This window comes from Siphateles boraxobius, unplaced genomic scaffold, assembly GCF_051911475.1.
Source record: "Siphateles boraxobius isolate OS27281-9 unplaced genomic scaffold, OSU_SipBor_1 61, whole genome shotgun sequence".
Lineage (NCBI taxonomy): Eukaryota > Metazoa > Chordata > Actinopteri > Cypriniformes > Leuciscidae > Siphateles > Siphateles boraxobius.
In genome coordinates, this window is record NW_027509188.1 from 1,782,196 (window position 1) to 1,801,765 (window position 19,570).

Here is a 19,570-nt window from a genome sequence, read left to right on the forward strand (position 1 = left end):
ATCCGTGTCATTTCGGACGCATGAAACAACGTTTCTTGGCCCTTTTAGCGTTTACAGCTTGGTCAGTTGCTTTGTGTTCAAAGAAGACAGCGGGTGTTGTGAAAGTTTACATCAGCTTATGTTTGCTGTGGCGCGTGGATGGAATGCTCATGTTTTGTTCCGGGTGGTGGAGGCCTGTGTTCCAGAGAGGTCCTGCTCAAAACTCCTTTTAAAACAACATTGAGCATCCGTAATAACTTCCGACATTGATCGAACGTGGATTTCGTTCTCATAAAGAGGGCACCGGTAAATTGTAACCTATCAGGCTCTCAGGCATGAGGTCAATCGATTCGGCATAGGATTATATGTGCTAGCGTTTTTGCTTCCGTTTGGAGGTTGTGTCCCTCCAACTCTTTGTTGTATGACTCACTTTTGCCTTTGGATATTTGGAGAAGGTTGCCTTCGGTAACCGCTCTCTCACTCGACAGACCGAAACGGAACTTTAGCTCCGGGTTGTGCATATTATTGGCCTGCTCTACTGGGTCAAATTGTATCCCCCAACAACAGATATGGCTCAAACAAACAAAGTACACTCTAAGCCTACCTCTAGGCTTAACCCTGACTTTACCCGCAAGAGGCTATGCCAAGCCTGTGCGAAATGTGAGGCTCCCTTTCACGGGCGCAATTTAGGCGCAGATAATGGCCGCGACCAGCCCGAAGCAGGTCAGCTTAGTTGCCCGGCTAGCTCAGTCGGTAGAGCATGAGACTCTTAATCTCAGGGTCGTGGGTTCGAGCCCCACGTTGGGCGCATCTATTAGCCCTCTCTCTTCCCAACGGGGTCTCGGTTTCCAGCGTGGAAAGCGAGTCCACCATTGCTGGAAAAGTCCAGGTCTGCTTTTTTTATAAGCTGACCCATGGACTGGCTGGCCGTAGGTCTCTGTGGCGCAATCGGACAGCGCGTTCGGCTGTTAACCGAAAGGTTGGTGGTTCGAGCCCACCCAGGGCTGAATGGTGTTTTTCGTTGACGTCCGGCCATGCAACCACCAACACAGCTGCAGAATTTAGCACACGTTCTCATTTCGGACGCATGACACGACGTTTCTTGGCCCCTTTTAGCGTTTACAGCTTGGTCAGTTGCTTTGTGTTCAGAGAAGACAGCGGGTGTTGTGAAAGTTTACATCAGCTTATGTTTGCCTATATGTACTAGCGTTTTTGATTCCGGTTGGAGGTTGTGTCCCTCCAACTCTTTGTTGTATGACTCACTTTTATCTTTGGATATTTGCAGAAGTTTGCCTTCGGTAACCGCTCTCTCACTCGACAGACCGAAACGGTGGGACGAATGGTGTTTTTCGTTGACGTCCTGCCATGCAACCACCAACACAGCTGCAGAATTTAGCACACGTGTGTCCACTAACACATCCGTGTCATTTCGGACGCATGAAACGTCGTTTCTTGGCCCTTTTAGCGTTTACAGCTTGGTCAGTTGCTTTGTGTTCAAAGAAGACAGCGGGTGTTGTGAAAGTTTACATCAGCTTATGTTTGCTGTGGCGCGTGGATGGAATGCTCATGTTTTGTTCCGGGTGGTGGAGGCCTGTGTTCCAGATAGGTCCTGCTCAAAACTCCTTTTAAAACACCATCGAGCATCCGTAATAACTTCCGTCATTGATCGAACGTGGATTTCGTTCTCATAAAGAGGGCACCGGTAACTTGTAACCTATCAGGCTCTCAGGCATCAGGTCAATCGATTCGGCATAGGATTATATGTGCTAGCGTTTTTGCTTCCGTTTGGAGGTTGTGTCCCTCCAACTCTTTGTTGTATGACTCACTTTTGCCTTTGGATATTTGGAGAAGGTTGCCTTCGGTAACCGCTCTCTCACTCGACGGACCGAAACGGGGGGACGAATGGTGTTTTTCGTTGACGTCCGGCCATGCAACCACCAACACAGCTGCAGAATTTAGCACACGTGTCCACTAACACATCCGTGTCATTTCGGACGCATGACACGACGTTGCTTGGCCCCTTTTAGCGTTTACAGCTTGGTCAGTTGCTTTGTGTTCAGAGAAGAACGCGGGTGTTGTGAAAGTTTACATCAGCTTATGTTTGCTGTGGCGCGTGGATGGAATGCTCATGTTTTGTTCCGGGTGGTGGAGGCCTGTGTTCCAGAGAGGTCCTACTCAAAACTCCTTTTAAAACACCATCGAGCATCCGTAATAACTTCCGACATTGATCGAATGTGGATTTCGTTCTCATAAAGAGGGCACCGGTAACTTGTAACCTATCAGGCTCTCAAGCATCAGGTCAATCGATTCGGCATAGGATTATATGTGCTAGCGTTTTTGCTTCCGTTTGGAGGTTGTGTCCCTCCAACTCTTTGTTGTATGACTCACTTTTGCCTTTGGATATTTGGAGAAGGTTGCCTTCGGTAACCGCTCTCTCACTCGACAGACCGAAACGGAACTTTAGCTCCGGGTTGTGCATATTATTGGCCTGCTCTACTGGGTCAAATTGTATCCCCCAACAACAGATATGGCTCAAACAAACAAAGTACACTCTAAGCCTACCTCTAGGCTTAACCCTGACTTTACCCGCAAGAGGCTATGCCAAGCCTGTGCGAAATGTGAGGCTCCCTTTCACGGGCGCAATTTAGGCGCAGATAATGGCCGCGACCAGCCCGAAGCAGGTCATCGCAGTTGCCCGGCTAGCTCAGTCGGTAGAGCATGAGACTCTTAATATCAGGGTCGTGGGTTCGAGCACCACGTTGGGCGCATCTATTAGCCCTCTCTCTTCCCAACGGGGTCTCGGTTTCCAGCGTGGAAAGCAAGTCCACCATTGCCGGAAAAGTCCAGGTCTGCTTTTTTTTATAAGCTGACCCATGGACTGCCTGGCCGTAGGTCTCTGTGGCGCAATCGGACAACGCGGTAGGCTGTTAACCGAAAGGTTGGTGGTTCGAGCCCACCCAGGGACGAATGGTGTTTTTCGTTGACGTCCGGCCATGCAACCACCAACACAGCTGCAGAATTTAGCACACGTGTGTCCACTAACACATCCGTGTCATTTCGGACGCATGACACGACGTTTCTTGGCCCCTTTTAGCGTTTACAGCTTGTTCAGTTGCTTTGTGTCCAGAGAAGACAGCGGGTGTTGTGAAAGTTTACATCAGCTTATGTTTGCTGTGGCGCGTGGATGGAATACTCATGTTTTGTTCCTGGTGGTGGAGGCCTGTGTTCCAGAGAGGTCCTGCTCAAAACTCCTTTTAAAACACCATCGAGCATCCGTAATAACTTCCGACATTGATCGAACGTGGATTTTGTTCTCATAAGGAGGGCACCGGTAACTTGTAACCTATCAGGCTCTCAGGTAGGAGGTCAATCGATTCGGCATAGGATTATATGTGCTAGCGTTTTTGCTTCCGTTTGGAGGTTGTGTCCCTCCAACTCTTTGTTGTATGACTCACTTTTGCCTTTGGATATTTGGAGAAGGTTGCCTTCGGTAACCGCTCTCTCACTCGACAGACCGAAACGGGGGGACGAATGGTGTTTTTCGTTGACGTCCGGCCATGCAACCACCAACACAGCTGCAGAATTTAGCACACGTGTCCATTAACACATCCGTGTCATTTCGGACGCATGACACGACGTTTCTTGGCCCCTTTTAGCGTTTACAGCTTGGTCAGTTGCTTTGTGTTCAGAGAAGACAGCGGGTGTTGTGAAAGTTTACATCAGCTTATGTTTGCTGTGGCGCGTGGATGGAATGCTCATGTTTCGTTCCGGGTGGTGGAGGCCTGTGTTCCAGAGAGGTCCTGCTCAAAACTCCTTTTAAAACACCATCGAGCATCCGTAATAACTTCCGACATTGATCGAACGTGGATCTCGTTCTCATAAAGAGGGCACCGGTAACTTGTAACCTATCAGGCTCTCAGGCATCAGGTCAATCGATTCGGCATAGGATTATATGTGCTAGCGTTTTTGCTTCCGTTTGGAGGTTGTGTCCCTCCAACTCTTTGTTGTATGACTCACTTTTGCCTTTGGATATTTGGAGAAGGTTGCCTTCGGTAACCGCTCTCTCACTCGACAGACCGAAACGGAACTTTAGCTCCGGGTTGTGCATATTATTGGCCTGCTCTACTGGGTCAAATTGTATCCCCCAACAACAGATATGGCTCAAACAAACAAAGTACACTCTAAGCCTACCTCTAGGCTTAACCCTGACTTTACCCGCAAGAGGCTATGCCATGCCTGTGCGAAATGTGAGGCTCCCTTTCACGGGCGCAATTTAGGCACAGATAATGGCAGCGACAAGCCCGAAGCAGGTCACCGCAGTTGCCCGGCTAGCTCAGTTGGTAGAGCATGAGACTCTTAATCTCAGGGTCGTGGGTTCGAGCCCCACGTTGGGCGCATCTATTAGCCCTCTCTCTTCCCATCGGGGTCTCGGTTTCCAGCGTGGAAAGCGAGTCCACCATTGCCGGAAAAGTCCAGGTCTGCTTTTTTTTATAAGCTGACCCATGGACTGGCTGGCCGTAGGTCTCTGTGGCGCAATCGGACAGCGCGTTCGGCTGTTAACCGAAAGGTTGGTGGTTCGAGCCCACCCAGGGACGAATGGTGTTTTTCGTTGACGTCCGGCCATGCAACCACCAACACAGCTGCAGAATTTAGCACACGTTCTCATTTCGGACGCATGACACGACGTTTCTTGGCCCCTTTTAGCGTTTACAGCTTCGTCAGTTGCTTTGTGTTCAGAGAAGACAGCGGGTGTTGTGAAAGTTTACATCAGCTTATGTTTGCCTATATGTACTAGCGTTTTTGATTCCGGTTGGAGGTTGTGTCCCTCCAACTCTTTGTTGTATGACTCACTTTTATCTTTGGATATTTGCAGAAGTTTGCCTTCGGTAACCGCTCTCTCACTCGACAGACCGAAACGGGGGGACGAATGGTGTTTTTCGTTGACGTCCTGCCATGCAACCACCAACACAGCTGCAGAATTTAGCACACGTGTGTCCACTAACACATCCGTGTCATTTCGGACGCATGAAACGACGTTTCTTGGCCCTTTTAGCGTTTACAGCTTGGTCAGTTGCTTTGTGTTCAAAGAAGACAGCGGGTGTTGTGAAAGTTTACATCAGCTTATGTTTGCTGTGGCGCGTGGATGGAATGCTCATGTTTTGTTCCGGGTGGTGGAGGCCTGTGTTCCAGAGAGGTCCTGCTCAAAACTCCTTTTAAAACACCATCGAGCATCCGTAATAACTTCCGACATTGATCGAACGTGGATTTCGTTCTCATAAAGAGGGCACCGGTAACTTGTAACCTATCAGGCTCTCAGGCATCAGGTCAATCGATTCGGCATAGGATTAAATGTGCTAGCGTTTTTGCTTCCGTTTGGAGGTTGTGTCCCTCCAACTCTTTGTTGTATGACTCACTTTTGCCTTTGGATATTTGGAGAAGGTTGCCTTCGGTAACCGCTCTCTCACTCGACAGACCGAAACGGGGGGACGAATGGTGTTTTTCGTTGACGTCCGGCCATGCAACCACCAACACAGCTGCAGAATTTAGCACACGTGTCCACTAACACATCCTTGTCATTTCGGACGCATGAAATGACGTTTCTTGGCCATTTTAGCGTTTACAGCTTGGTCAGTTGCTTTGTGTTCAAAGAAGACAGCGGGTGTTGTGAAAGTTTACATCAGCTTATGTTTGCTGTGGCGCGTGGATGGAATGCTCATGTTTTGTTCCGGGTGGTGGAGGCCTGTGTTCCAGAGAGGTCCTGCTCAAAACTCCTTTTAAAACAACATCGAGCATCCGTAATAACTTCCGACATTGATCGAACGTGCATTTCGTTCTCATAAAGAGGGCACCGGTAACTTGTAACCTATCAGGCTCTCAGGCATCAGGTCAATCGATTCGGCATAGGATTATATGTGCTAGCGTTTTTGCTTCCGTTTGGAGGTTGTGTCCCTCCAACTCTTTGTTGTATGACTCACTTTTGCCTTTGGATATTTGGAGAAGGTTGCCTTCGGTAACCGCTCTCTCACTCGACAGACCGAAACGGAACTTTAGCTCCGGGTTGTGCATATTATTGGCCTGCTCTACTGGGTCAAATTGTATCCCCCAACAACAGATATGGCTCAAACAAACAAAGTACACTCTAAGCCTACCTCTAGGCTTAACCCTGACTTTACCCGCAAGAGGCTATGCCAAGCCTGTGCGAAATGTGAGGCTCCCTTTCACGGGCGCAATTTAGGCGCAGATAATGGCCGCGACCAGCCCGAAGCAGGTCACCGCAGTTGCCCGGCTAGCTCAGTCGGTAGAGCATGAGACTCTTAATCTCAGGGTCGTGGGTTCGAGCCCCACGTTGGGCGCATCTATTAGCCCTCTCTCTTCCCAACGGGGTCTCGGTTTCCAGCGTGGAAAGCGAGTCCACCATTGCTGGAAAAGTCCAGGTCTGCTTTTTTTTATAAGCTGACCCATGGACTGGCTGGCCGTAGGTCTCTGTGGCGCAATCGGACAGCGCGTTCGGCTGTTAACCGAAAGGTTGGAGGTTCGAGCCCACCCAGGGACGAATGGTGTTTTTCGTTGACGTCCGGCCATGCAACCACCAACACAGCTGCAGAATTTAGCACACGTTCTCATTTCGGACGCATGACACGACCTTTCTTGGCCCCTTTTAGCGTTTACAGCTTGGTCAGTTGCTTTGTGTTCAGAGAAGACAGCGGGTGTTGTGAAAGTTTACATCAGCTTATGTTTGCCTATATGTACTAGCGTTTTTGATTCCGGTTGGAGGTTGTGTCCCTCCAACTCTTTGTTGTATGACTCACTTTTATCTTTGGATATTTGCAGAAGTTTGCCTTCGGTAACCGCTCTCTCACTCGACAGACCGAAACGGGGGGACGAATGGTGTTTTTCGTTGACGTCCTGCCATGCAACCACCAACACAGCTGCAGAATTTAGCACACGTGTGTCCACTAACACATCCGTGTCATTTCGGACGCATGAAACGACGTTTCTTGGCCCTTTTAGCGTTTACAGCTTGGTCAGTTGCTTTGTGTTCAAAGAAGACAGCGGGTGTTGTGAAAGTTTACATCAGCTTATGTTTGCTGTGGCGCGTGGATGGAATGCTCATGTTTTGTTCCGGGTGGTGGAGGCCTGTGTTCCAGAGAGGTCCTGCTCAAAACTCCTCTTAAAACAACATCGAGCATCCGTAATAACTTCCGACATTGATCGAACGTGCATTTCGTTCTCATAAAGAGGGCACCGGTAACTTGTAATCTATCAGGCTCTCAGGCATCAGGTCAATCGATTCGGCATAGGATTATATGTGCTAGCGTTTTTGCTTCCGTTTGGAGGTTGTGTCCCTCCAACTCTTTGTTGTATGACTCACTTTTGCCTTTGGATATTTGGAGAAGGTTGCCTTCGGTAACCGCTCTCTCACTCGACAGACCGAAACGGAACTTTAGCTCCGGGTTGTGCATATTATTGGCCTGCTCTACTGGGTCAAATTGTATCCCCCAACAACAGATATGGCTCAAACAAACAAAGTACACTCTAAGCCTACCTCTAGGCTTAACCCTGACTTTACCCGCAAGAGGCTATGCCAAGCCTGTGCGAAATGTGAGGCTCCCTTTCACGGGCGCAATTTAGGCGCAGATAATGGCAGGGACCAGCCCTAAGCAGGTCACCGCAGTTGCCCGGCTAGCTCAGTCGGTAGAGCATGAGACTCTTAATCTCAGGGTCGTGGGTTCGAGCCCCACGTTGGGCGCATCTATTAGCCCTCTCTCTTCCCAACGGGGTCTCGGTTTCCAGCGTGGAAAGCGAGTCCACCATTGCTGGAAAAGTCCAGGTCTGCTTTTTTTTATAAGCTGACCCATGGACTGGCTGGCCGTAGGTCTCTGTGGCGCAATCGGACAGCGCGTTCGGCTGTTAACCGAAAGGTTGGAGGTTCGAGCCCACCCAGGGACGAATGGTGTTTTTCGTTGACGTCCGGCCATGCAACCACCAACACAGCTCTAGAATTTAGCACACGTTCTCATTTCGGACGCATGACACGACGTTTCTTGGCCCCTTTTAGCGTTTACAGCTTGGTCAGTTGCTTTGTGTTCAGAGAAGACAGCGGGTGTTGTGAAAGTTTACATCAGCTTATGTTTGCCTATATGTACTAGCGTTTTTGATTCCGGTTGGAGGTTGTGTCCCTCCAACTCTTTGTTGTATGACTCACTTTTATCTTTGGATATTTGCAGAAGTTTGCCTTCGGTAACCGCTCTCTCACTCGACAGACCGAAACGAGGGGACGAATGGTGTTTTTCGTTGACGTCCTGCCATGCAACCACCAACACAGCTGCAGAATTTAGCACACGTGTGTCCACTAACACATCCGTGTCATTTCGGACGCATGAAATGACGTTTCTTGGCCCTTTTAGCGTTTACAGCTTGGTCAGTTGCTTTGTGTTCAAAGAAGACAGCGGGTGTTGTGAAAGTTTACATCAGCTTATGTTTGCTGTGGCGCGTGGATGGAATGCTCATGTTTTGTTCCGGGTGGTGGAGGCCTGTTTTCCAGATAGGCCCTGCTCAAAACTCCTTTTAAAACACCATCGAGCATCCGTAATAACTTCCGACATTGATCGAACGTGGATTTCGTTCTCATAAAGAGGGCACCGGTAACTTGTAACCTATCAGGCTCTCAGGCATCAGGTCAATCGATTCGGCATAGGATTAAACATGCTAGCGTTTTTGCTTCCGTTTGGAGGTTGTGTCCCTCCAACTCTTTGTTGTATGACTCACTTTTGCCTTTGGATATTTGGAGAAGGTTGCCTTCGGTAACCGCTCTCTCACTCGACAGACCGAAACGGAACTTTAGCTCCGGGTTGTGCATATTATTGGCCTGCTCTACTGGGTCAAATTGTATCCCCCAACAACAGATATGGCTCAAACAAACAAAGTACACTCTAAGCCTACCTCTAGGCTTAACCCTGACTTTACCCGCAAGAGGCTATGCCAAGCCTGTGCGAAATGTGAGGCTCCCTTTCACGGGCGCAATTTAGGCGCAGATAATGGCCGCGACCAGCCCGAAGCAGGTCACCGCAGTTGCCCGGCTAGCTCAGTCGGTAGAGCATGAGACTCTTAATCTCAGGGTCGTGGGTTCGAGCCCCACGTTGGGCGCATCTATTAGCCCTCTCTCTTCCCATCGGGGTCTCGGTTTCCAGCGTGGAAAGCGAGTCCACCATTGCCGGAAAAGTCCAGGTCTGCTTTTTTTTATAAGCTGACCCATGGACTGGCTGGCCGTAGGTCTCTGTGGCGCAATCGGACAGCGCGTTCGGCTGTTAACCGAAAGGTTGGAGGTTCGAGCCCACCCAGGGACGAATGGTGTTTTTCGTTGACGTCCGGCCATGCAACCACCAACACAGCTGCAGAATTTAGCACACGTTCTCATTTCGGACGCATGACACGACGTTTCTTGGCCCCTTTTAGCGTTTACAGCTTGGTCAGTTGCTTTGTGTTCAGAGAAGACAGCGGGTGTTGTGAAAGTTTACATCAGCTTATGTTTGCCTATATGTACTAGCGTTTTTGATTCCGGTTGGAGGTTGTGTCCCTCCAACTCTTTGTTGTATGACTCACTTTTATCTTTGGATATTTGCAGAAGTTTGCCTTCGGTAACCGCTCTCTCACTCGACAGACCGAAACGAGGGGACGAATGGTGTTTTTCGTTGACGTCCTGCCATGCAACCACCAACACAGCTGCAGAATTTAGCACACGTGTGTCCACTAACACATCCGTGTCATTTCGGACGCATGAAACGACGTTTCTTGGCCCTTTTAGCGTTTACAGCTTGGTCAGTTGCTTTGTGTTCAAAGAAGACAGCGGGTGTTGTGAAAGTTTACATCAGCTTATGTTTGCTGTGGCGCGTGGATGGAATGCTCATGTTTTGTTCCGGGTGGTGGAGGCCTGTGTTCCAGATAGGCCCTGCTCAAAACTCCTTTTAAAACACCATCGAGCATCCGTAATAACTTCCGACATTGATCGAACGTGGATTTCGTTCTCATAAAGAGGGCACCGGTAACTTGTAACCTATCAGGCTCTCAGGCATCAGGTCAATCGATTCGGCATAGGATTAAACATGCTAGCGTTTTTGCTTCCGTTTGGAGGTTGTGTCCCTCCAACTCTTTGTTGTATGACTCACTTTTGCCTTTGGATATTTGGAGAAGGTTGCCTTCGGTAACCGCTCTCTCACTCGACAGACCGAAACGGAACTTTAGCTCCGGGTTGTGCATATTATTGGCCTGCTCTACTGGGTCAAATTGTATCCCCCAACAACAGATATGGCTCAAACAAACAAAGTACACTCTAAGCCTACCTCTAGGCTTAACCCTGACTTTACCCGCAAGAGGCTATGCCAAGCCTGTGCGAAATGTGAGGCTCCCTTTCACGGGCGCAATTTAGGCGCAGATAATGGCCGCGACCAGCCCGAAGCAGGTCACCGCAGTTGCCCGGCTAGCTCAGTCGGTAGAGCATGAGACTCTTAATCTCAGGGTCGTGGGTTCGAGCCCCACGTTGGGCGCATCTATTAGCCCTCTCTCTTCCCATCGGGGTCTCGGTTTCCAGCGTGGAAAGCGAGTCCACCATTGCCGGAAAAGTCCAGGTCTGCTTTTTTTTATAAGCTGACCCATGGACTGGCTGGCCGTAGGTCTCTGTGGCGCAATCGGACAGCGCGTTCGGCTGTTAACCGAAAGGTTGGTGGTTCGAGCCCACCCAGGGACGAATGGTGTTTTTCGTTGACGTCCGGCCATGCAACCACCAACACAGCTGCAGAATTTAGCACACGTTCTCATTTCGGACGCATGACACGACGTTTCTTGGCCCCTTTTAGCGTTTACAGCTTGGTCAGTTGCTTTGTGTTCAGAGAAGACAGCGGGTGTTGTGAAAGTTTACATCAGCTTATGTTTGCCTATATGTACTAGCGTTTTTGATTCCGGTTGGAGGTTGTGTCCCTCCAACTCTTTGTTGTATGACTCACTTTTATCTTTGGATATTTGCAGAAGTTTGCCTTCGGTAACCGCTCTCTCACTCGACAGACCGAAACGGGGGGACGAATGGTGTTTTTCGTTGACGTCCTGCCATGCAACCACCAACACAGCTGCAGAATTTAGCACACGTGTGTCCACTAACACATCCGTGTCATTTTGGACGCATGAAACGACGTTTCTTGGCCCTTTTAGCGTTTACAGCTTGGTCAGTTGCTTTGTGTTCAAAGAAGACAGCGGGTGTTGTGAAAGTTTACATCAGCTTATGTTTGCTGTGGCGCGTGGATGGAATGCTCATGTTTTGTTCCGGGTGGTGGAGGCCTGTGTTCCAGAGAGGTCCTGCTCAAAACTCCTTTTAAAACACCATCGAGCATCCGTCTTAACTTCCGACATTGATCGAACGTGGATTCGTTCTCATAAAGAGGGCACCGGTAACTTGTAACCTATCAGGCTCTCAGGCATCAGGTCAATCGATTCGGCATAGGATTATATGTGCTAGCGTTTTTGCTTCCGTTTGGAGGTTGTGTCCCTCCAACTCTTTGTTGTATGACTCACTTTTGCCTTTGGATATTTGGAGAAGGTTGACTTCGGTAACCGCTCTCTCACTCGACAGACCGAAACGGGGGGACGAATGGTGTTTTTCGTTGACGTCCTGCAATGCAACCACCAACACAGCTGCAGAATTTAGCACACGTGTGTCCACTAACACATCCGTGTCATTTCGGACGCATGAAATGACGTTTCTTGGCCCTTTTAGCGTTTACAGCTTGGTCAGTTGCTTTGTGTTCAAAGAAGACAGCGGGTGTTGTGAAAGTTTACATCAGCTTATGTTTGCTGTGGCGCGTGGATGGAATGCTCATGTTTTGTTCCGGGTGGTGGAGGCCTGTGTTCCAGAGAGGTCCTGCTCAAAACTCCTTTTAAAACACCATCGAGCATCCGTAATAACTTCCGACATTGATCGAACGTGGATTTCGTTCTCATAAAGAGGGCACCGGTAACTTGTAACCTATCAGGCTCTCAGGCATCAGGTCAATCGATTCGGCATAGGATTATATGTGCTAGCGTTTTTTCTTCCGTTTGGAGGTTGTGTCCCTCCAACTCTTTGTTGTATGACTCACTTTTGCCTTTGGATATTTGGAGAAGGTTGCCTTCGGTAACCGCTCTCTCACTCGACAGACCGAAACGGAACTTTAGCTCCGGGTTGTGCATATTATTGGCCTGCTCTACTGGGTCAAATTGTATCCCCCAACAACAGATATGGCTCAAACAAACAAAGTACACTCTAAGCCTACCTCTAGGCTTAACCCTGACTTTACCCACAAGAGGCTATGCCAAGCCTGTGCCAAATGTGAGGCTCCCTTTCACGGGCGCAATTTAGGCACAGATAATGGCCACGACCAGCCCGAAGCAGGTCACCGCAGTTGCCCGGCTAGCTCAGTCGGTAGAGCATGAGACTCTTAATCTCAGGGTCGTGGGTTCGAGCCCCACGTTGGGCGCATCTATTAGCCCTCTCTCTTCCCAACGGGGTCTTGTTCTCCAGCGTGGAAAGCGAGTCCACCATTGCCGGAAAAGTCCAGGTCTGATTTTTTTTATAAGCTGACCCATGGACTGGCTGGCCGTAGGTCTCTGTGGTGCAATCGGACAGCGCGTTCGGCTGTTAACCGAAAGGTTGGTGGTTCGAGCCCACCCAGGGACGAGTGGTGTTTTTCGTTGACGTCCGGCCATGCAACCACCAACACAGCTGCAGAATTTAGCACAGGTGTGTCCACTAACACATCCGTGTCATTTCGGACGCATGACACGACGTTTCTTGGCCCCTTTTAGCGTTTACAGCTTGGTCAGTTGCTTTGTGTTCAGAGAAGACAGCGGGTGTTGTGAAAGTTTACATCAGCTTATGTTTGCTGTGGCGCGTGGATGGAATACTCATGTTTTGTTCCTGGTGGTGGAGGCCTGTGTTCCAGAGAGGTCCTGCTCAAAACTCCTTTTAAAACACCATCGAGCATCCGTAATAACTTCCGACATTGATCGAACGTGGATTTTGTTCTCATAAGGAGGGCACCGGTAACTTGTAACCTATCAGGCTCTCAGGCATGAGGTCAATCGATTCGGCATAGGCCTATATGTACTAGCGTTTTTGATTCCGGTTGGAGGTTGTGTCCCTCCAACTCTTTGTTGTATGACTCACTTTTGCCTTTGGATATTTGGAGAAGGTTGCCTTCGCTAACCGCTCTCTCACTCGACAGACCGAAACGGGGGGACGAATGGTGTTTTTCGTTGACGTCCTGCCATGCAACCACCAACACAGCTGCAGAATTTAGCACACGTGTGTCCACTAACACATCCGTGTCATTTCGGACGCATGAAACGACGTTTCTTGGCCCTTTTAGCGTTTACAGCTTGGTCAGTTGCTTTGTGTTCAAAGAAGACAGCGGGTGTTGTGAAAGTTTACATCAGCTTATGTTTGCTGTGGCGCGTGGATGGAATGCTCATGTTTTGTTCCGGGTGGTGGAGGCCTGTGTTCCAGAGAGGTCCTGCTCAAAACTCCTTTTAAAACACCATCGAGCATCCGTCTTAACTTCCGACATTGATCGAACGTGGATTCGTTCTCATAAAGAGGGCACCGGTAACTTGTAACCTATCAGGCTCTCAGGCATCAGGTCAATCGATTCGGCATAGGATTATATGTGCTAGCGTTTTTGCTTCCGTTTGGAGGTTGTGTCCCTCCAACTCTTTGTTGTATGACTCACTTTTGCCTTTGGATATTTGGAGAAGGTTGACTTCGGTAACCGCTCTCTCACTCGACAGACCGAAACGGGGGGACGAATGGTGTTTTTCGTTGACGTCCTGCAATGCAACCACCAACACAGCTGCAGAATTTAGCACACGTGTGTCCACTAACACATCCGTGTCATTTCGGACGCATGAAATGACGTTTCTTGGCCCTTTTAGCGTTTACAGCTTGGTCAGTTGCTTTGTGTTCAAAGAAGACAGCGGGTGTTGTGAGAGTTTACATCAGCTTATGTTTGCTGTGGCGCGTGGATGGAATGCTCATGTTTTGTTCCGGGTGGTGGAGGCCTGTGTTCCAGAGAGGTCCTGCTCAAAACTCCTTTTAAAACACCATCGAGCATCCGTAATAACTTCCGACATTGATCGAACGTGGATTCGTTCTCATAAAGAGGGCACCGGTAACTTGTAACCTATCAGGCTCTCAGGCATCAGGTCAATCGATTCGGCATAGGATTATATGTGCTAGCGTTTTTGCTTCCGTTTGGAGGTTGTGTCCCTCCAACTCTTTGTTGTATGACTCACTTTTGCCTTTGGATATTTGGAGAAGGTTGACTTCGGTAACCGCTCTCTCACTCGACAGACCGAAACGGGGGGACGAATGGTGTTTTTCGTTGACGTCCTGCAATGCAACCACCAACACAGCTGCAGAATTTAGCACACGTGTGTCCACTAACACATCCGTGTCATTTCGGACGCATGAAATGACGTTTCTTGGCCCTTTTAGCGTTTACAGCTTGGTCAGTTGATTTTTGTGTTCAGAGAAGACAGCGGGTGTTGTGAAAGTTTACATCAGCTTATGTTTGCTGTGGCGCGTGGATGGAATACTCATGTTTTGTTCCTGGTGGTGGAGGCCTGTGTTCCAGAGAGGTCCTGCTCAAAACTCCTTTTAAAACACCATCGAGCATCCGTAATAACTTCCGACATTGATCGAACGTGGATTTTGTTCTCATAAGGAGGGCACCGGTAACTTGTAACCTATCAAGCTCTCAGGCATGAGGTCAATCGATTCGGCATAGGCCTATATGTACTAGCGTTTTTGATTCCGGTTGGAGGTTGTGTCCCTCCAACTCTTTGTTGTATGACTCACTTTTATCTTTGGATATTTGGAGAAGTTTGCCTTCGGTAACCGCTCTCTCACTCGACAGACCGAAACGGGGGGACGAATGGTGTTTTTCGTTGACGTCATGCCATGCAACCACCAACACAGCTGCAGAATTTAGCACACGTGTGTCCACTAACACATCCGTGTCATTTCGGACGCATGAAACGACGTTTCTTGGCCCTTTTAGCGTTTACAGCTTGGTCAGTTGCTTTGTGTTCAAAGAAGACAGCGGGTGTTGTGAAAGTTTACATCAGCTTATGTTTGCTGTGGCGCGTGGATGGAATGCTCATGTTTTGTTCCGGGTGGTGGAGGCCTGTGTTCCAGAGAGGTCCTGCTCAAAACTCCTTTTAAAACACCATCGAGCATCCGTAATAACTTCCGACATTGATCGAACGTGGATTTCGTTCTCATAAAGAGGGCACCGGTAACTTGTAACCTATCAGGCTCTCAGGCATCAGGTCAATCGATTCGGCATAGGATTATATGTGCTAGCGTTTTTTCTTCCGTTTGGAGGTTGTGTCCCTCCAACTCTTTGTTGTATGACTCACTTTTGCCTTTGGATATTTGGAGAAGGTTGCCTTCGGTAACCGCTCTCTCACTCGACAGACCGAAACGGAACTTTAGCTCCGGGTTGTGCATATTATTGGCCTGCTCTACTGGGTCAAATTGTATCCCCCAACAACAGATATGGCTCAAACAAACAAAGTACACTCTAAGCCTACCTCTAGGCTTAACCCTGACTTTTACCCACAAGAGGCTATGCCAAGCCTGTGCCAAATGTGAGGCTCCCTTTCACGGGCGCAATTTAGGCACAGATAATGGCCGCGACCAGCCCGAAGCAGGTCACCGCAGTTGCCCGGCTAGCTCAGTCGGTAGAGCATGAGACTCTTAATCTCAGGGTCGTGGGTTCGAGCCCCACGTTGGGCGCATCTATTAGCCCTCTCTCTTCCCAACGGGGTCTTGTTCTCCAGCGTGGAAAGCGAGTCCACCATTGCCGGAAAAGTCCAGGTCTGATTTTTTTTATAAGCTGACCCATGGACTGGCTGGCCGTAGGTCTCTGTGGTGCAATCGGACAGCGCGTTCGGCTGTTAACCGAAAGGTTGGTGGTTCGAGCCCACCCAGGGACGAGTGGTGTTTTTCGTTGACGTCCGGCCATGCAACCACCAACACAGCTGCAGAATTTAGCACAGGTGTGTCCACTAACACATCCGTGTCATTTCGGACGCATGACACAACGTTTCTTGGCCCCTTTTAGCGTTTACAGCTTGGTCAGTTGCTTTGTGTTCAGAGAAGACAGCGGGTGTTGTGAAAGTTTACATCAGCTTATGTTTGCTGTGGCGCGTGGATGGAATACTCATGTTTTGTTCCTGGTGGTGGAGGCCTGTGTTCCAGAGAGGTCCTGCTCAAAACTCCTTTTAAAACACCATCGAGCATCCGTAATAACTTCCGACATTGATCGAACGTGGATTTTGTTCTCATAAGGAGGGCACCGGTAACTTGTAACCTATCAGGCTCTCAGGCATGAGGTCAATCGATTCGGCATAGGCCTATATGTACTAGCGTTTTTGATTCCGGTTGGAGGTTGTGTCCCTCCAACTCTTTGTTGTATGACTCACTTTTGCCTTTGGATATTTGGAGAAGGTTGCCTTCGCTAACCGCTCTCTCACTCGACAGACCGAAACGGGGGGACGAATGGTGTTTTTCGTTGACGTCCTGCCATGCAACCACCAACACAGCTGCAGAATTTAGCACACGTGTGTCCACTAACACATCCGTGTCATTTCGGACGCATGAAACGACGTTTCTTGGCCCTTTTAGCGTTTACAGCTTGGTCAGTTGCTTTGTGTTCAAAGAAGACAGCGGGTGTTGTGAAAGTTTACATCAGCTTATGTTTGCTGTGGCGCGTGGATGGAATGCTCATGTTTTGTTCCGGGTGGTGGAGGCCTGTGTTCCAGAGAGGTCCTGCTCAAAACTCCTTTTAAAACACCATCGAGCATCCGTCTTAACTTCCGACATTGATCGAACGTGGATTCGTTCTCATAAAGAGGGCACCGGTAACTTGTAACCTATCAGGCTCTCAGGCATCAGGTCAATCGATTCGGCATAGGATTATATGTGCTAGCGTTTTTGCTTCCGTTTGGAGGTTGTGTCCCTCCAACTCTTTGTTGTATGACTCACTTTTGCCTTTGGATATTTGGAGAAGGTTGACTTCGGTAACCGCTCTCTCACTCGACAGACCGAAACGGGGGGACGAATGGTGTTTTTCGTTGACGTCCTGCAATGCAACCACCAACACAGCTGCAGAATTTAGCACACGTGTGTCCACTAACACATCCGTGTCATTTCGGACGCATGAAATGACGTTTCTTGGCCCTTTTAGCGTTTACAGCTTGGTCAGTTGCTTTGTGTTCAAAGAAGACAGCGGGTGTTGTGAGAGTTTACATCAGCTTATGTTTGCTGTGGCGCGTGGATGGAATGCTCATGTTTTGTTCCGGGTGGTGGAGGCCTGTGTTCCAGAGAGGTCCTGCTCAAAACTCCTTTTAAAACACCATCGAGCATCCGTAATAACTTCCGACATTGATCGAACGTGGATTCGTTCTCATAAAGAGGGCACCGGTAACTTGTAACCTATCAGGCTCTCAGGCATCAGGTCAATCGATTCGGCATAGGATTATATGTGCTAGCGTTTTTGCTTCCGTTTGGAGGTTGTGTCCCTCCAACTCTTTGTTGTATGACTCTCTTTTGCCTTTGGATATTTGGAGAAGGTTGCCTTCGGTAACCGCTCTCTCACTCGACAGACCGAAACGGAACTGTGCGAAATGTGAGGCTCCCTTTCACGGGCGCAATTTAGGCACAGATAATGGCCGCGACCAGCCCGAAGCATGTCACCGCAGTTGCCCGGCTAGCTCAGTCGGTAGAGCATGAGACTCTTAATCTCAGGGTCGTGGGTTCGAGCCCCACGTTGGGCGCATCTATTAGCCCTCTCTCTTCCCAACGGGGTCTCGGTTTCCAGCGTGGAAAGCGAGTCCACCATTGCCGGAAAAGTCCAGGTCTGCTTTTTTTTATAAACTGACCCATGGACTGGCTGGCCGTAGGTCTCTGTGGCGCAATCGGACAGCGCGTTCGGCTGTTAACCGAAAGGTTGGTTGTTCGAGCCCACCCAGGGAAGAATGGTGTTTTTCGTTGACGTCCGGCCATGCAACCACCAACACAGCTGCAGAATTTAGCACACGTGTGTCCACTAACACATCCGTGTCATTTCGGACGCATGACACGACGTTTCTTGGCCCCTTTTAGCGTTTACAGCTTGGTCAGTTGATTTTTGTGTTCAGAGAAGACAGCGGGTGTTGTGAAAGTTTACATCAGCTTATGTTTGCTGTGGCGCGTGGATGGAATACTCATGTTTTGTTCCTGGTGGTGGAGGCCTGTGTTCCAGAGAGGTCCTGCTCAAAACTCCTTTTAAAACACCATCGAGCATCCGTAATAACTTCCGACATTGATCGAACGTGGATTTTGTTCTCATAAGGAGGGCACCGGTAACTTGTAACCTATCAAGCTCTCAGGCATGAGGTCAATCGATTCGGCATAGGCCTATATGTACTAGCGTTTTTGATTCCGGTTGGAGGTTGTGTCCCTCCAACTCTTTGTTGTATGACTCACTTTTATCTTTGGATATTTGGAGAAGTTTGCCTTCGGTAACCGCTCTCTCACTCGACAGACCGAAACGGGGGGACGAATGGTGTTTTTCGTTGACGTCATGCCATGCAACCACCAACACAGCTGCAGAATTTAGCACACGTGTGTCCACTAACACATCCGTGTCATTTCGGACGCATGAAACGACGTTTCTTGGCCCTTTTAGCGTTTACAGCTTGGTCAGTTGCTTTGTGTTCAAAGAAGACAGCGGGTGTTGTGAAAGTTTACATCAGCTTATGTTTGCTGTGGCGCGTGGATGGAATGCTCATGTTTTGTTCCGGGTGGTGGAGGCCTGTGTTCCAGAGAGGTCCTGCTCAAAACTCCTTTTAAAACACCATCGAGCATCCGTAATAACTTCCGACATTGATCGAACGTGGATTTCGTTCTCATAAAGAGGGCACCGGTAACTTGTAACCTATCAGGCTCTCAGGCATCAGGTCAATCGATTCGGCATAGGATTATATGTGCTAGCGTTTTTTCTTCCGTTTGGAGGTTGTGTCCCTCCAACTCTTTGTTGTATGACTCACTTTTGCCTTTGGATATTTGGAGAAGGTTGCCTTCGGTAACCGCTCTCTCACTCGACAGACCGAAACGGAACTTTAGCTCCGGGTTGTGCATATTATTGGCCTGCTCTACTGGGTCAAATTGTATCCCCCAACAACAGATATGGCTCAAACAAACAAAGTACACTCTAAGCCTACCTCTAGGCTTAACCCTGACTTTACCCACAAGAGGCTATGCCAAGCCTGTGCCAAATGTGAGGCTCCCTTTCACGGGCGCAATTTAGGCACAGATAATGGCCGCGACCAGCCCGAAGCAGGTCACCGCAGTTGCCCGGCTAGCTCAGTCGGTAGAGCATGAGACTCTTAATCTCAGGGTCGTGGGTTCGAGCCCCACGTTGGGCGCATCTATTAGCCCTCTCTCTTCCCAACGGGGTCTTGTTCTCCAGCGTGGAAAGCGAGTCCACCATTGCCGGAAAAGTCCAGGTCTGATTTTTTT

The 19,570-nt window shown here is 49.2% G+C and overlaps 20 non-coding genes across 20 annotated transcripts; all 20 read left to right on the forward strand.

Annotated features, from left to right (window-relative positions):
* The first annotated feature begins 714 nt into the window (after positions 1 to 714).
* Positions 715 to 787, forward strand: trnak-cuu (transfer RNA lysine (anticodon CUU)). Its single transcript has one exon. It is a non-coding gene; the product is annotated as a tRNA-Lys (tRNA).
* Positions 788 to 911: 124 nt separating this feature from the next.
* trnan-guu (transfer RNA asparagine (anticodon GUU)) lies at positions 912 to 986 on the forward strand. The gene has a single exon. It is a non-coding gene; the product is annotated as a tRNA-Asn (tRNA).
* A 1,686-nt stretch (positions 987 to 2,672) lies between these two features.
* On the forward strand, positions 2,673 to 2,745 carry trnak-cuu (transfer RNA lysine (anticodon CUU)). Its single transcript has one exon. It is a non-coding gene; the product is annotated as a tRNA-Lys (tRNA).
* Positions 2,746 to 4,301: 1,556 nt separating this feature from the next.
* trnak-cuu (transfer RNA lysine (anticodon CUU)) lies at positions 4,302 to 4,374 on the forward strand. The gene has a single exon. It is a non-coding gene; the product is annotated as a tRNA-Lys (tRNA).
* A 126-nt stretch (positions 4,375 to 4,500) lies between these two features.
* Positions 4,501 to 4,574, forward strand: trnan-guu (transfer RNA asparagine (anticodon GUU)). Its single transcript has one exon. It is a non-coding gene; the product is annotated as a tRNA-Asn (tRNA).
* Positions 4,575 to 6,259: 1,685 nt separating this feature from the next.
* Positions 6,260 to 6,332, forward strand: trnak-cuu (transfer RNA lysine (anticodon CUU)). Its single transcript has one exon. It is a non-coding gene; the product is annotated as a tRNA-Lys (tRNA).
* Positions 6,333 to 6,458: 126 nt separating this feature from the next.
* Positions 6,459 to 6,532, forward strand: trnan-guu (transfer RNA asparagine (anticodon GUU)). The gene has a single exon. It is a non-coding gene; the product is annotated as a tRNA-Asn (tRNA).
* A 1,124-nt stretch (positions 6,533 to 7,656) lies between these two features.
* Positions 7,657 to 7,729, forward strand: trnak-cuu (transfer RNA lysine (anticodon CUU)). Its single transcript has one exon. It is a non-coding gene; the product is annotated as a tRNA-Lys (tRNA).
* Positions 7,730 to 7,855: 126 nt separating this feature from the next.
* On the forward strand, positions 7,856 to 7,929 carry trnan-guu (transfer RNA asparagine (anticodon GUU)). The gene has a single exon. It is a non-coding gene; the product is annotated as a tRNA-Asn (tRNA).
* Positions 7,930 to 9,053: 1,124 nt separating this feature from the next.
* Positions 9,054 to 9,126, forward strand: trnak-cuu (transfer RNA lysine (anticodon CUU)). Its single transcript has one exon. It is a non-coding gene; the product is annotated as a tRNA-Lys (tRNA).
* Positions 9,127 to 9,252: 126 nt separating this feature from the next.
* On the forward strand, positions 9,253 to 9,326 carry trnan-guu (transfer RNA asparagine (anticodon GUU)). The gene has a single exon. It is a non-coding gene; the product is annotated as a tRNA-Asn (tRNA).
* A 1,124-nt stretch (positions 9,327 to 10,450) lies between these two features.
* Positions 10,451 to 10,523, forward strand: trnak-cuu (transfer RNA lysine (anticodon CUU)). The gene has a single exon. It is a non-coding gene; the product is annotated as a tRNA-Lys (tRNA).
* Positions 10,524 to 10,649: 126 nt separating this feature from the next.
* On the forward strand, positions 10,650 to 10,723 carry trnan-guu (transfer RNA asparagine (anticodon GUU)). Its single transcript has one exon. It is a non-coding gene; the product is annotated as a tRNA-Asn (tRNA).
* Positions 10,724 to 12,409: 1,686 nt separating this feature from the next.
* On the forward strand, positions 12,410 to 12,482 carry trnak-cuu (transfer RNA lysine (anticodon CUU)). The gene has a single exon. It is a non-coding gene; the product is annotated as a tRNA-Lys (tRNA).
* Positions 12,483 to 12,608: 126 nt separating this feature from the next.
* Positions 12,609 to 12,682, forward strand: trnan-guu (transfer RNA asparagine (anticodon GUU)). The gene has a single exon. It is a non-coding gene; the product is annotated as a tRNA-Asn (tRNA).
* A 3,047-nt stretch (positions 12,683 to 15,729) lies between these two features.
* Positions 15,730 to 15,802, forward strand: trnak-cuu (transfer RNA lysine (anticodon CUU)). The gene has a single exon. It is a non-coding gene; the product is annotated as a tRNA-Lys (tRNA).
* Positions 15,803 to 15,928: 126 nt separating this feature from the next.
* trnan-guu (transfer RNA asparagine (anticodon GUU)) lies at positions 15,929 to 16,002 on the forward strand. Its single transcript has one exon. It is a non-coding gene; the product is annotated as a tRNA-Asn (tRNA).
* Positions 16,003 to 17,771: 1,769 nt separating this feature from the next.
* Positions 17,772 to 17,844, forward strand: trnak-cuu (transfer RNA lysine (anticodon CUU)). Its single transcript has one exon. It is a non-coding gene; the product is annotated as a tRNA-Lys (tRNA).
* Positions 17,845 to 17,970: 126 nt separating this feature from the next.
* Positions 17,971 to 18,044, forward strand: trnan-guu (transfer RNA asparagine (anticodon GUU)). The gene has a single exon. It is a non-coding gene; the product is annotated as a tRNA-Asn (tRNA).
* Positions 18,045 to 19,403: 1,359 nt separating this feature from the next.
* On the forward strand, positions 19,404 to 19,476 carry trnak-cuu (transfer RNA lysine (anticodon CUU)). The gene has a single exon. It is a non-coding gene; the product is annotated as a tRNA-Lys (tRNA).
* Positions 19,477 to 19,570: the final 94 nt, after the last annotated feature.